Below are 13,157 nucleotides of genomic sequence, written 5' to 3'. Positions count from 1 at the left end.
AGGGACCAAAGGGAAAGCAACAGCCCCTGACAGGATGCGGCTTCTCTCTGATTTTGCAAGCAGAACAAAAGAAAATAAAAGTCAGGCAGCAATTGGGATGCCTTCCTTTAGATGTCCCACAGGCATCCCCGAATCAAAAGATACTGAACCGAAGTCACTCTCTTCCCCCAAATTACTCGACCTCCTCCTGGGTCCTCAACACAGTAAATACATCCCCATGCCCCGAGTCCCCAAGTCAGACTCATGATGGTCACTAGTGACCCCTTCATTCCCCTCAGTGATGAAACCTGGTCCATTCTGATCCACTCCCCCAGCCCCGCACCCACTCCACTCTCACAGCCTTTGCCATAATCCAAGCCTTCATCATCTCTCAGCTACGCTGTCGTGATTGCTTTCCATGATGACATGAGGGCCCCACCACCACCACTGCCCCATGACGACTCCATGTTTCGTCTTGTAAAATCACCAGGACTGTTGGAAACCTAAGACAAGGTTTCCATGAAGGCCTTCCAGAAGAAGTTCACCATCTCTGGTGAAAGTATCATTTGTGTCAGGTGCTGATGGAAAAGGTAGGTCTTCAAACAAACACCAGTCTTAACAGAGAGGCAGAAACTCCTCCTTTTCCTGGACTCTGAAAGGCCAGGTGCTGAGGTCTTCACTCACGGGCAGTGCTGTGTAGGGTGGCTCGCAGCACCACAGCTAAAGGAGGACCTGTGACAGGGTGAGTGGTGGAGCCTAGCCTGAAGGTGAGTGAGCGACACCTCGTAAATCAGATTATCCACATCCGTGGCTCATAGATTTGCCTGTTCTCCTCCTGGAACCAAAACAGTATTGATCATACGTTCAAATGCGCCAGGTGGGCTCCCTGGCCGGCAGATGCTGAGACACAGGAATGCAAGTGGGGTACCAGAGGGTAATACCTGTGAAAGATAAAGCAGGAGGAAGCAGGATCAGGTGGAGAGAACTTCGACCATGGTCCAAGTCCCGGACAACAGAAGAATCCCATTGTGCCGAAACAGCCAGGCCCTAGAGACCCCAGTCTGCTCAGTCACTGGCTGGGGGCTGACCAGGAAAGAGCTTGGCCTCAGCTCAAAAACAGCATAAGGTTTCTGATCCATCATGTGAGAAGCCTAGAAGCCATCACTCCCACCATCAGGTAAAAAGCTGGCAAGCTGAAACATCAACAACTCTTCCTCTGTCTATAAAAGTGAAGTCACAAAGTAAACCACTTGTCCCCTCCCCCAAACTGGAGAGATTGACAGATGATACAGAGAATCACAACCCACCAGAGCAGAAACCTCCATGGGAACCAAAGCCTGGGTGGGAAAACCTGAATTGTAAATTGATGAATTGCTGGGGCTCAATGTGGTCAACGTTGAGAGTTGAAAACCCTCCAGGGGAACCCAATCATCAGGACCCCCACATTTTTGTGAGTTTTAGCTCCTGGATCTCTACCAGGTCTTACAGTGAATATCAGATAAAAATCCCTGCTTCTGGAGTGAAGGGAATGGACGCATCTACAAGCAGAAAATTAGTAAGGACATGGTTAAACACAACACCACCCCCAAACTACTAGATACAGTTGACATCTATAGACTACATCATCCAACAACAGCAGATTACATATTCTTTCCAAGCGCACATGGAACATTCACCAAGATAGACCATATTCTGGGCTGCAACCCCCCCACCTCCCCCCGCAAACCAACTGAAAAGAATAGAAGTCACACGATGTCTGCTCTCAGACACAGTGGAATTAAACTAGACATAGGTAACAGAAAGATGACTGGAAAATCCCAATATATTTGCAGATTAAACAACACACTTCTAAACCGCTAACGGGACAAAGAAGAAATCTCAAAGGAAATTTTAAAATATTTTGACCTACACGAAAACAAAAACACGACTTATCAAAATTTGAGAGGTACAGCAAGAGCTCTCTTTAGAAGGAAATTTAGAGCATTGAAGGCATATATTAGAAAAGAAGAAAGCCGTAAAATCAATGATCTAAGCTTCCACGTTAGGAAACTAGAAAAGAGAAGAGCAAAGTAAGCAGAAAAAAAGAAATAATTTAAAGAGTGGAAATCAAGAAATTGAAAACAAGAAATCAATAGAGAAGATCAGCAAAATCAAAAGCTTGGTTCTTTGAAAAGATCAGTAACATCTATGAGCCTCTAGCCAGGCTAAGAAAAAAAAAAAAAAAAAGGAAAGACACAATTACAATATCAGAAGTGAAAGAAGGAAAAAAAAATAACAGAAGTGAAAGAAGGGGTATCACTACAGATCCCATGCATGTTAAAAGGATAATAAGGGAATACAATGAATAACTCTGTGCACCCAAATTTGATAACCTACGTTATCAAATGGTCCAATTCCCTGAAAGCCACAATCTGCTGAAATTCACACAAGAAGAAATAGTGATCTGAATTGGCCGACAGGCCCCTCTTTTTAAAGAAATTGAGTCAATAATCAATAGCCCTCTCTGAAGAAAGCACCAGGCCCAGAGAGGTTCACTGGTGAATGCTACCAGACACCTAAGGAAGAAATTATACCAATTTTCTACAAACTCTTTCAGAAGATGGAAGCCGAGGGCTTACTTCCTAACTCATCTGAGGCCAGCATTATCCTAATACCAAAACCAAACACAATTTATAAGTAAAGAAAACAACAGACTAATAATATCTCTTGTGAACATAGATATAAACCCCCCCCCCCAAATTAGCCAATTGAATCCAACAATGTATAAAAGCTAAGGCAGACCGTGAAGGCACTGCCAGCTGAAAGCTCTCAGGTATCTGAGAGACACGTGGTGGAAGGGGCAGGCTTGCTCTCTGGAGTCTCTTTATAAGGACACTAATCCCATTGATGAGAGCACCACCCTCTTGACCTAATCACCTTCCAAAGGCCCCGCCTCCAAACACCATCATTGGGGATTCAGTCTCAACCCATGAATTTGGCGGGGGGAAGGGGGGGGATAGATACAAACATTCAATCTATAACTCCTACTCTGGCTTCGCACTGCTTTCTCCACTTTGTCTCTCATGACTCTCCATGAGATTCCTTTTGCAAAACTCAACCGCATGACACCAGACACCGTGCTTTTTACACATGCTGTTCCTTCTCACTGGAAAGCCTTTCCCTCCCTCTTTCTCTGGAGAAGCCCGGCCAGATCCTTTGTCAGCCCTTCCTTGGCCTTTCCGCTAACCAGGCCCATGTGGAATTATCTGCCCACCTTCCACATTCAGTTAGCACTTTGTTAGCTCATCTGTTAACCAGGGACTTTCTGCATGATTCCTGTGATCCAGAGGGTACTTAGTTCACACACTTGGTTATGAGTTGTTTGACCACAGTTACTTTGATTTTTCTCCATGGCACAAAATAGGGGTTTGGTAAATGCTTGGCAAGTGTTTCATTGGGAGAACAGTAAGGGATGATGAAGACAGGACCAGCGAAGTAACATAACTCAGCAGTACAAGGACACTCACTGACATTTGCTGATGTGTTTCACCGAGACTGGCCCCTGTGCCTTTCGCCCGGCTCTGGACACCAGAGCCTGAACTGCGAGGAGCACCCAAGATGCTCTCCAGGAGGGCCACACCTCAGGAAGGGCTGGGAAACTGGGGTAGGGTGAGATCCTGGAATGACCACCCTGGGGAGTGTTGAGGTGGTAGTTTATGGTGGTCTTTAAGGAAGTAGGTGGGCTTTTCACCAAGACCAGCAGCCCACACTTATTTATGAGGCTCTAAAAGAGGACACATGCTTGTGCCACAGAACAGGACTTGAACACAGGGCTTGAGCTTTCCAAGAAGAATGACCACTCTGTCTGTGAATGCAGGTGGCAGGGGGCGGCCAGGACTCTTTGGCCCTGAGTAACTTCATGAAGTTGCTTTCCTCTACCTAATTGTGGTTCCTGCCCTGTTTGAAGGAGATTCTATAACCTAAGCCTGGTGCTCCTGGTTAGTAGCACAGAAATAAAGCTAAAGGCACCTGCCCGTCCTGCCCACACCCGTCCAACCAGAGCAAACCAGCCCACTGACTACCGGTCAGCTGCCAAACCGTAGCTCCAAGGGTGGTCTGGAGGCCTCCCGACACCCAATGCGTGCAGGCACACTGCTCCAGGTATGTGCCTGCCGGACTGGCTTGCTATTTCATCTCCACAATTAAATGACACCTGTGTTTAGAACAAATGATCAATACAGTTTTGAGGTGAACATCAATTTGTCATTTCAAAAATGAATTCATAGATCTCGGGACTTATTTACACGGCTGTCGACCAAAAAGGCCGTTGAGTTACATCATCCTCAATAGTCCTTTCCCTCTTTTTTTCTCAACTAGCTACCAAAGTAGATGCCCGGGAGCGAGTTTCTCTGCCCCCGTGGGAAATGTATGTTTACAGGATGACAGAAACTGCCACCAGCCGGGAGTGCTGGCACTGCTTTCCGCCAGGAGGCCATCAGGGCACCCGATCGATGAGGGGACTGCCCTTCTTCCCAAGGAACCCCCCCACCCTGCCCTCGGCGTGTGCGGGGATTGCTTTGTTCCCATCAGGAGGGACGGCTGACTGCCTCTCTGACACAAGGAATCAGCCATCACTTCACCCCGGCTGTGCAGGGACAGAGGCGGTGGCGCCCCGCTCCAGGGTGGCGGGGACGACCGTGGAGAGGCTTGCGGCCTAGGCGCACGGAGCAGCCGCGACCACAAGGTGCCAAGAACAACCGGGCTGCATGATTAATGATGGACAGATGTTGGGGGTGAGGGCCCCTGGCAGCTCCCACATGGACAAAGAATGGCGACAAGGGACAACGAGGAGACGTTTGTTTCAACTGAAATGACTGCAGGATTACAAATTGCTCCCTGAACACTTGGCTGATGTGTTTGTGTGTATGTGAACACCAAGGGGATGGGCAAATTAGCATTTTATTACACTGTAAAAAAATTAAATGTAGCCAAGATGCCGGAGGCGTTTTGAGGCTGTCCCCTCCTCTGCCCATATCTTTTGTGATGCCCCCCCCCCGCCCCTGGGAACTGGTGGCGAGCGTGGGCACCATGAACCCTTTGAGCATCCATTTCTTTAGCATCCGATCTCCTTCCTCACCTCCCAGGAGAGACACAGAGAAGAGAAACATGTTAACTTGATCGGGGGAGGAAATCCACTCTGTCAGTAAAAGCTTCACTTGACATTTTTAAAGCTCAGCAAGAGAGTTAAAAGTCCATTTTAAAAGGAAGAGAATGGGCCTCTTTCTGGAAAGATGGCCTCTGAGCTGCTGCTCCCCTGTTTGACTGTAAAGCTGTCTTGCGCCGCCAGGAGCCATTGATGTAGGATTGAAGCCTCAGTTTCTTTCTACAAACACTGGTTTGAGCTGGGGAAGCCCCGCGGCCAGCAGGAGACCCCTCCTCGTCGAGCTCCAGGCGGCCCGAGGCCAGGGAAGGCCTGCAGCCCTGCCCCGTCCCCAGTATCAGGCGCGACAGGAGCACGGACCCCCAGCCAGCCCCCTGGGTCCCGTCCCAGCTCGGCCACCCTCTGCCTTTGACAAATGACTTGATCCTCCCCGGCTGGGTTTCCGCAGCAGTGAACTGGGCATAACGTGTGCACCCACCACGCAAGTTTGCCCTGAATTCACGTGAGTACAGCGAACGGAGTAGCCCCTGGCACGTAGCACCTGCTCGGTGAATGTCAGCTGCCATCACTGCCACACCATTGGTGTCCCCAGCATTCTGAGGATGGTACTGAAGTGCCATGTGCTGTTCCCGGGGCTGTGTGTTGAATCTAAAAGGTCACGGGCCCCTCCTGACATCACAGCCGTCACTGATGCCAGCCTCTAAAAGAAGAAATCTTGTCTCTGATCCTTGGCCACCTGCCCTTCCTAGAATCTTCCAGAGACTGGGAGCTCATCACTCCGTGAAACAGCTATCCCGTTACCAGACGCTTCTGTTGAAAGACCCTCTCTATTTGTAACTGCCTGAAATTCAAGCAGTTGAGCCAATCCACCCACTGGTCCGTGGACAGACCTGTAATATTCCGCGATCACCCCATGCAGGCATTCTGGGCCACCAGGGCCAAACCCAGCTCATCCAGGGCTCTGGGAGCTGACCGCAACAGCTCTAATCTACCTAGACGAGGAAGGGGAGCCCGAAGAGAGGGAGAGAAAAGGAAAATCTCCCACTCAAGGGAGCCTGCACATCAGCACCTGAAACCACATGAAGAAAGGTGAGCGTCACAAAATGTATGCAATCTGCACACTGTGTGGTGAGACGAACCCCAAGCCCTAAGCCCACAGCATGCCCTGCACCTGGCTGCCCGGCCTGTATCCTCCAAGCATTTCTTCTCCGAGAAAACGGACCAACCCAAGAAAAAAGACTCACAGGCACAACCTGCGGCCAGCACTCCAGTGACAGGACCAGGACCCCATTGGACCACCTCTAGGAATCCCTCAGACACACACACATACACACATGCACACGCAGGCATGCACACACACACATACACACGGAAATCACACACACACAGTTTGCAAGCGCATCTGCGGTGGTTTTAAAATACATCCACAGATTCTCTGGTACTCCTCCCTCCCTAAGGTGGAGCCTAGCTCCCATCCCCTTAAGTGGGAGCTATACTTAGTGACTCTCTTCTAACAGATAGAATGTGACACAAATCACAGTGTGTGATGTTCAAGATTAAGATGTATACGGCACTACCGCTTCCTCCTGTAAACCGAGAACGGGGTGCACTGGGACCAGGAAGCTCCTACAGAAAGGAGGGACAAGGGGACACCCAGGAGGATGGTAATGGGATAAATCGGGAGAACAGCTTCACAGCAAGGACGATGGACCCAGTGTAGAAAGGAGCAGGGCAGGCTGGTCCAGGAGGCATGTCATAGGGAAAAAATCAAACGGGACCAATGACTCGGTTACCCGATGCAGCTGACTTCACTGGGGCTACTTTAATGACATTGAGGAGTTTGTGGGACTATTTGGTGAAAGCTATGTTGAAAACAAAGCAAATGCTAAATTCACGTGGAAAGGTTGTACCCCCCAAATCGTATGAACCATAGGATGCTATACGTGGGTATCTACACGGTCATACTGATGTAAATGTCAAGTACTGATGATGCAGATGCTGTGTTTAGATAGCTCGTGTCATTGCAGCCCCGGCCCCCTCTCCCGTCTCCCAGTTTTGAGGACGAGGTAGCAAATTCTTCCTTTCTCAGTAATGTTTAGTAGGTTTTTGTGGAGCTTTGCATATCTTTCATTAGGCATATTGCTAGGTATTTACAGGGGCTGATTTCATGATGTGGTAATGGTATCAATCTTAAAGTGCGTTTTCTAATTGTTGCTAGAATATAGACATAGGGTTATACGACATGAAATCGTGCTGTGTGTTCTTGGTGGATGTGTACAAATCCAAAAATATAGCTGTGAGGTGTTAACACCATCACCAGATAGCACTTGCTTCTGGAAACAGAAGAAAGGCATGGAATGAGACCAAAACAAAGACGTTTTCAGTAATCTTTTATTCTATGTAAGTTTTGAAGAATGTATGACGAAATGTTGGCATTTGTTAAATTCAGGGGGAAAGAAATCATCCATGTCGCTATTTTTAAAAAGACAGGGGCACCTGGGGACACAGCTGGTTGAGCATCCAACTCTTGGCTTCAGCTTGGGCTAGGACCTCGGGGTTGTGAGTTTGAGCCCCACATTGGGCCCCGTGCTCAGTGCCCTCTGCCCCTCCCACTCATGCTTGCTCTCTCTCTCAAATAAATAAATAAATAAATAAATCTTAAAAACTATCTTTGCCTAACCCAGGGTCTCAAAGATTTTCTCCTGTTTTCTTCTAGAAGTTTTATGGTTTTAGCTCTTAATGGAAGTCACTCTATTGCAAGATGAGCCCCATTCTCCATGGAGGATAAAAAGAACACATGGCGGGAGACCAACCTCTATGGCATCTGTTTGCCCTGGAGCCCTGCAGACAGGAAGATGGTCCCTCTCCTGCTGCCTTCCCCACCCCCTTTCCAGGGGGCCTTGCCTGTGATAATGGACCCCGCCTCCACCAGCCAACCTTATCACCCCAACACTGGTGTGCAGAGGTTGCAAACTTTACTGCTTGGCATGCACAGTGTTTAAAAAAAAAAAAGTTAATGCCAACATTTAAAAATCAGGAAAATCCCATCAAAATCTGACTGGCCAGCTTTTCTCAAGAAGCCCGTGAACATCCCACAGGGGGTTGAGTTGCAGCGCCCCCTTTGGACAAGCTGGCTGTCCAGGTCACCGCACACCTGCCCCTCCAACTGTCTCCCAGGCCCTGAGGCCAGCCAGGGTCAGCTGCCCTCTTCGATGCTACCTGCAAGGCCCCATCTACAGCTTTTCCATCCTCTTCCCTATTCAGCAGCTCACCTGGCCTCCTGACAGCCTTGCTGAGCCAGGATCAGAGTCCACACTCTGCATAGGAGGAATCTGCCCAGGGGCATACAGCTGCTAAGGGGCTAGCTGGCTTTGAGGCCCTCCCCCTGTGCTCCCAGACTCATTTCCTGGGCCCCATCGCCCTGGGCACTGGGGCTGTCTTTAGGCGTTGGTGATGCAAATTGCTAAGGGCGCAGCTGTGTTACTAGGCTGTGGTGCGCACCTGTCAGAGGTTCTGGGAGCATGAAGGAAGCTGAGGATTGTATCACCTGCGCTGGCATCTGCAGGGAGTAGCAGGAGCTCAGGCTTCTAAGATGAGGGGTTTGCTTGATTAAATGTTTGATGAATGGACTAATAAATGGATGAGCTGTCATCTGAGTAGGCCACATATGTTTGACCATTAATCAAAATAGATTTTAACTGCAGAAATATTTTAGCTGAGGCGTATAAAGAAAGAAGAGGAAGGGCAAGCCTGCAACGTGCCAGAACCCATGCCAAGCCCCACCATGAGTTCCTCTCATCTTGTGGCTGAATATTTTGGAGGGGACTTGGCTTGAAAAGCAGAGACAGTAATACTTGCACAACCCTCTGGGGTAAAAATGGAGAGGATTTAAAGGTGTCTATATGGGACAAAATTCATTAAAGTTTCTCTGCCATATGTAATTATGATGATAAAAATAAAATGCAAGTATTAGAAAAGACATTGAATTTATATAAAACTTCCAATATAATCTTTTAAAGAATTTAATGAAAACCCTGAGCTTTCTTTTGTGACTTTAACTTTTACATAAGGATTTATGCTTGAAACTGTTACACACAATTCCCGATCAAGGTCTTTTTAATTAACAATGTCTTTAAATTCATCACCGTTCACCCTGATGAGAAACTTTGCAAAGTAGTGATAACATTCTTTACAACATTAATTTGAAAATTACAACAATATAGATCGTATTTAAAGAGTCTAGTTGCAAAAAAAATAAAAGTCTAGTTGCAATTTCTCTTCCTTCATTGACAGATTTATTGTTGATGTCCCTAGTGATATTATAGATAGACTTTTAACCCAATCGAACATTTTTAGGTCTAGTGCAAAACACTAATTTGGGTAACTTCTGAATTTAGTTGGAGCAGTCAACTTGTAGCTAGCTTCGGGTAAGTCGTGGTAAGGGGTATAATAGCAGACAGGATTATCTGACCTTTGCTGGATAGTTTGCCTTGTTCATAGTATTTAAGTATTTAATGTCTTGAGATTCCACAAAGATTGAGGCTGTTGGATTGTTTTTTGAAGACAGAGATTTTGGTCTGTTGTCCAGAGATACACCTACAAGAACATCACCTGGCCCCCCTACATCAACCACCCTCAACATGTCCCTTGCCCCACAGTTTCCAGGTGGCTGCAATTGGGCTGCAAAATTCTCTTTCGGGGCACAGAGCACCAGTTCCTCCAGTGTTCCATTGGCCCCTTGTCCACAGTGGCATCCTCCGCAGCTCTGTCGAAGATGTCCAAGTGGTCCAGCTTCTCCCTGGTCACATGCCCACCCCAGGCTTGACCAGGCTGCCCCAAATGCGAGGACTTCCAAGGACCCAGGGACCGCAATAACCCAGGTGGAATGCTCTGGCCTACCAACGCACAACAGCAGTTCACCAAGATGCCCAAAGGTATGCCATGAATAAAAAAAAAAAAAGGAAAGAATGTTCCCCTAAGTTGGTGACACTAAGCACAAATACTACCCCCTGTACAACAGTGAATGTTCGCAGAAAACCAGACTGACCCAGGTATGAAGGAAACCATTAAAAAGCTCTAAGCCTCTACGTTCTTAACCTGGAGTTCACAGACACCCCTACCAAGGAGTCCAAGGATAGAATGTAGGGCTCCGTGAACTTGGATGGGAAAAATTGACATCCTAATTCTCAATAAGCCCTAACTGAAATTTAGCTTTTTTTTCCATTAGGAATATAGGCCATAAACCACAGCAACTACCAGTACCTGGGGCTTTATTCCTGTAGAAATCACAGATATTTTCAGAGCTCATTATACTTGTTGTAGACATCTCAAAATACTATTTTCATGCAGCACTGCTTTAAAAGCACAGTCAGCAACAGACCTGCCACTTGGTCTTGTTATTTAATGAGTTAATAAAGAAGCATATAAAATGCCATATCATAAATTTGTTTTTTCTTAGGTTTTGATACAGACCGTTGAAATGGTTGGGTTTTCCTTTTAACACTACATGTTTTATTTTATGCGCTTAGGCATTACTTTGAGGGGTCCACAGGCTTCACCACTCTGCCACAGAAGTCCCTGGCACACAAAAGGTTAAGAACACTAAGTGTCTAAGGCCACCAGCTCCCAGTGGTTTGGAAAGCAATAGGGGAGGCAGGGAGAGGGATGGAGGGGAGGAGGGATCTTGGCCAGTGAAAGGAAAAGAGGCAGTTCTCCCAGTTTCATCCTGGCCCTAATGGATATGATATGCAGCATTTCCCATTCTGCTTTGGCATATTTCTAAGGAGCACGTATTAATGTTGAAAAATTTCAGATCTCTGGAAAATAGTTTGAAAAACTTGGATTTAGGGGATGACAGCCTGAGAAGATACTGGAATTGCCTAGTGTTGTTTAAAAATGTGTTAGTATTAAGACTTTTTGGAGCAAAACAAAAAGATCAGGTGATGCCTTCTTAGTCTACAAACGGTAGCTCATGCAGACGGTAGCAGGCTGAACATGCCAGCCACCTAGAAACTTTCCTATCCTTTGCTCACGGTCCAGGACTAAGTATGAACAGGTTAGGATCCCACGCTGGGCTGAGGACCTGTCAGGGGGATCACTGGGGAAATCACTTGTCTCCTGCCCTGCCACAGCACTCCTGGGTTTAAGGGGACCCGCACATACAGAGTACTTGGGAGTGGGCTATATACTCCACCATGGTTGAAGAAACCAACTGGGGGAGGGGGGCTGTGTGTGCACCTGGGAGGCTGAATGAAGCATCTGACTCGATTTCAGCTCAGTTCATGATCTCAGGGTTGTGGGATCAAGCCCCGCATCAGGCTCTACATGCAGCAGGGTGTCCATTTGGGATTATCTCTCCTTCTGCCATTCTCACCCCATGTGCTCTCTCTAAAATAAATCTTTTTTAAAAAGAGAGAAAAGAGGGGCACCTGGGTAGTGTAATCTGTTAAGCGTACAAGTCTTGGTGTCAGCTCAGGTGGTGATCCCAGGGTCATGAGATCCAGCCCTGCCTGCATGTGGCTCCACGCTCCACATGGAGCCTGCTTGGGATTCTCTCTCCCTCTCCCTCTCCCTCTGCCCCTCCTGCTTGTTCTCTTTCTCTCTCTCAAATGAATAAATAATCTCTTTTTAAAATAAGTTAATTTTTTAAAAAAGAAAATAATTGGTAGGAAACACTTTTTGTCTTGTTCATGACATTGAATTTGAGACTGAGGACCTGAAACACGTGTTCTAGATTGCAGAAAGCAACTACCAGTACCTGGGACTTAATTCCAATAGACTGGTGAGGGACTGGTGAGTTGTTTTAGTTCATGTGATCCATCAGGGGCAAGACAAACCCAAAAGATGGCCTATCGAGAGGCCCTCATTGCTTCCCCAAGCCAGTGCCATGGATTAGGACAGCTCTGGGAACTGACAATTAGCTCAGTCACACTAGATGCCTCCCAAAGGAGTGGTTGTTCCATAAAAGCACTGGGCAAACTAATGTCAGATGGTCTTAGCTGATCTGTGTTCCATAGCTGAAGAAATGAGCAGGTTTATGTAATGGATCTGGCTTTTCTTTCTCTATTTTTCCCCAGTCATGCTTGGAGAGATACTGGAGGATTTGCCAGGCAGTCTTAGGGCACAAGTTCCATATTCACACACTTCCCTATCATTGGTCTGTAACGCTCTCTAAAACGTTCTGTACGCAGTCCTCCTCACCACTGAGGTTAGTGCCAGGCATTCCTGCAGCCCCTCCATACAGGATGCTTAGCCAAGAAACTCTGCCTGGCTGATTATTATGGACTTTGCTGCCAGGACCCTCAGTAATCCTGGAAACCGCTCCCCATGCAGGCAGCACAAGACCACGCTCTGCTGGAGAAAGAGCTGGGGCCTTGCAGTGTGCCCAGCCCCTGGCAAAGCCCTCGCCCACATTACCTCGCAGTACAGGACTGCTCCGCTCACAAGCAATTACACAGAGCTTGGTCACCCCTTCTCTAAAGAGGACCACCGCTGTTACTCCTGAATGTGAGTGCAGAGTGGAAAATATGAGACTTTGATATGTATGTGCTGTTAAATGCTGTGATGTTTTCTGAATATAAACTTGAATTTTTTAGGCGTTGCTACGCATCAGGGAGGCTTTTTTGGGTAACAGCTTTATTAAGATATAATTCACATACCATATAATTCACCCATGTAAAGTGTATAATTCAATAGATTTTGGTTGTGTGATATTCAGAGTTGGGCAACTATCACACAATCTACTACAGAACATTTTCATAACCCTCCAAAAGAAACCTCTTTAGTCTTCATCCCCCCAGACCCTCCTTCTTACTGCCGCTAGCAACCACCAACGTACTCTGTCTCTGCAGATTTGCCCATCATAGCTTCTTCATATAAATGGAATCATGCATACGTGGTCTTTTGTGACCAGCTTGTCACATAATAGAATGTTCTCAAGGTCATTCGGTATCATGGCAGCAGTATTTCATCCCTTTCTTTTCCCAAAACAAATTCCATTGTCAGCATCCACATTTTCTTTATCAACTTACTGGTTGAT

Source organism: Nyctereutes procyonoides, unplaced genomic scaffold (genome assembly GCF_905146905.1).
Source record: "Nyctereutes procyonoides isolate TBG_1078 unplaced genomic scaffold, NYPRO_anot_genome, whole genome shotgun sequence".
Lineage (NCBI taxonomy): Eukaryota > Metazoa > Chordata > Mammalia > Carnivora > Canidae > Nyctereutes > Nyctereutes procyonoides.
The sequence above is the reverse complement of the archived record's forward strand: the minus strand, read 5'-3'. Positions refer to the sequence as shown.